This window comes from Bison bison, unplaced genomic scaffold (assembly GCF_000754665.1).
Source record: "Bison bison bison isolate TAMUID 2011002044 unplaced genomic scaffold, Bison_UMD1.0 scf7180017864338, whole genome shotgun sequence".
NCBI lineage: Eukaryota > Metazoa > Chordata > Mammalia > Artiodactyla > Bovidae > Bison > Bison bison.
In genome coordinates, this window is record NW_011494910.1 from 3738986 (window position 1) to 3742239 (window position 3254).

The window sequence follows — 3254 nt, forward strand, 5'->3', positions numbered from 1 at the left end:
ATATATATATATATTGCTCTTCGCCAGGCTATGGAGGAAGGCATGGCAACCCACTCCAGTATTCTTGCCTGGAGAATCCCCATGGACAGAGAAGCCTCCACCAGGCTATAGTCCATAGGGTCTCAAAGAGTCAGACATGACTGAGCGACTAAGCTCAGCAATCTTCCCAATAGAGTAATGGGAATAGTGAGTCTCCATCTGAGGCTGACTTTGTATGAATTGAAAGTTGAATCTGTAAGGAGTAATAAAGATTGATAAAGTCTCTCACTCAAAATATTTAAAAATTTAAGAAAGACCTGGTTCATCCTCAAATGATTTAATCTAATCCTTTACAAAAGGATTTGCTTCCATGGATTTGAATGTTGGCTACTGCATTATTACTAGTAGACTAAGATGCAGAGAATCACAATTGAAATTCTTAGGTGCCACTTCAAGTAAAGAAGAAAGAAGTGTTCTGTTTTCATATGTTCAACTTGAACATAATATTTTCAGAAATAGATCTACAATGGAAAATAAAATTTATTTGTATACTTATCAATAACTCTTCTGTTAATAATCTTCCATTTTGTCCAGAATGGTGAACTCCAAATTCTTCCCACATTATTATTGGCCAGTGAAGAATGGAGAATGTGTGTTCCTCTTGTATCACACTAAGACCTGGGCGGAAGAAAGTAGATAAGGGTATTTTCCTCCTTAGCCTCTGGGTGCCTAGCATGCAGAGGCGTCTTCTTGGTTGGGACTCAGAATACCCTTAGCATGCTGAGTTACTTGCCAGAGCTGGCACTTCAGAGAGATGCTTGGTTCCTTGTCTTCACACTCGTCATCCACCAGGCACTGGCCTTTCTGCTTCCCTGGGTAACCCTTGACTCACTGTCCCATGAGTGTCTAGATGGAGGAAGCAGTCTGGGAAAGATGGGCATTATGGGGACTAATGGACCTTTATAGGCTTGTTGTAGCCACTGTCTTCCATTAAGTTGGTTTAACCCTGAGACTGATGGACACCCAGTGGGTAAAATAAGTTGGTATAGAGAATGGGAGAGGCATCTGAACAGGTGTTGAACTCAGGGACTCTCCAAAAGCTTCCAGTTCCTCTCACCACAAAACATCTTGAAAAGTCCTAGAATGTAGGAGTTGAAAGGGACTTACACCTTGGTTCAGACCAAGAGACTTAGGAGTGATGGAAAGGAACTCAGAGACCATCAAATCCCATTCTCTCCTTGTCCAGAAGTAAGTCCAGCCTGAAAGCCTGAGTGAGGTTCTCAACACCTCACGGATATCAAAATTGAGAGCCTGGCCAAGTCTGTCCGTGTGCTCTTTGCCCCATCACTCCCTCAGGACAGTGATTCTCACCTTGACTGTACATGCGACCTCCTGACAAATTGTAAAATGCCGAGGCCTCACCCACAGACGGAGAATGCAATGGCAACCCACTCCAGTGTTCTTGCCTGGAGAATCCCAGGGACGGGACACGACTGAAGCGACTTAGCAGCAGCAGCAGCAGCAGCAGCCACAGAAATTCTATTTGGATCCACTGCTAAAGGGCAAATGCTTTAGCACTCAAGCTGATAACACACTGCTTGACCCATACTGGAAGGCCAGTAAGTTTTTGTTGAATGTTAATTCAGAATTTAATGAGCACAAACAAATAAATGGATTATCCCCAGCAGGTAAGGTTTTATTTTATTTCTCAACTTAATTGTAGACATTTAAAAATATTCACTGAAGTAGAGAGACTACTGTAATTATTTTTACAGTATATAATTTACCTTTAGAGGTTTTCTGAAGAGTAGATCAGAGAAGTGACTAATCCTGCAGAGAATTCTGACACCCCCACAGGGCCAGGGTTGAGTTACCTGTATGTAGTATGTTTGGGAACCTCTCAGACCATACCCCCTGAATATGTAGCTGTGAGAGATGCAAATGGGGGGACCCAGTGCCCAGGCATCCTGGCAACTAGAAACATAGCAAGCAGCTAAAATCGGGAGGCCTTTTATACAATATGCATATTTTGCAAGCCTGACCCTAGAGCAGTCCTCAGCTCCAAGCAGGTGAAGCAGAATTAGTGCTAGACACTGTCACAGGGGCTAGGGCTGTCTCCCAGAGGTATTCAGCTCTCTGGGGTGGCTTTTTAGAACAGGAAGTGATTCTTTTATGTTCAGATAACACCGCCTTTGACACCTATGAGGGGACGGTTGAAACTTTCCCCATTAATTATCATCAGTTCATGAGAAAGTCTTGGTTTTGGTTACAAGCTCATTGTGGCTATCAGAACTCTTAAATATATTTCTTTGAAGTTTAATGAAATGAAAGCAGTGACTCACTGAGGATAAAATACACAGCATATCTTTCTAGTTTCCCAGTAAGCTGGTCCCCAGCCAACTTAGTGGTCTTGGCTGTTTGAGGTTAGGAGCCCTGGAAAGGGGGGCCTGGGGTGGGGCACAGCTGCTGAGCTCATGAGATCAGGAAGGTGGGGGACAGCTGCTGAATCCTGCTTTTTCCTCTAGTGCTCCCCACACCCCCAGGGAAGTAGAGTCTCGGCATTAAGTAGGCCCACGTACATCCCCTGCCCAACCTCTGTTCAGCTATGCAGGAGGAGGGCGGTTTGCTTTCAGCACCTTTAAAGCCTGCTGTCGGGATCTCTGTGCCTCTTTTCCTTTACTTCTTGCCCCATCCTCCCTTCACATTTCCAAGCCCTCATGCTGTGCCCGGCAGCCCAGGGAGCCCCACGGCAAGTTTTCCTGCCCAGGTTGGGTAGGCGGATGCGTAAGTGACAGCCCATGTTAGAGATATACCGCCCTATTTCTCTTCTCATCCACACTTACCTATTCAGTGACCTACTAACAGAGGGCAGTGGCAGGGAGCTCATTAATCTATATTGTTAGTGCATACAAGTAAGCAGCGTGAAATGGTCAGGGCATCTATTATTCATCCCTGGTGATAACAATATCCCCAGTTCTTACCATAGCTCTTGGTAGATCAGATCAGTCGCTCAGTCGTGTCCGACTCCTTGCGATCCCATGAATCGCAGCACACCAGGCCTCCCTGTCCATCACCAACCCCTGGAGTTCACTCAGACTCATGTCCATCGAGTCAGGATGCCATCCAGCCATCCCATCCTCTGTCGTCCCCTTCTCCTCTTGCCCCCAATCCCTCCCAGCATCAGAGTCTTTTCCAATGAGTCAACTCTTCACATGAGGTGGCCAAAGTACTGGAGTTTCAGCTTTTGCATCATTCCTTCCAAAGAAATCCCAGGG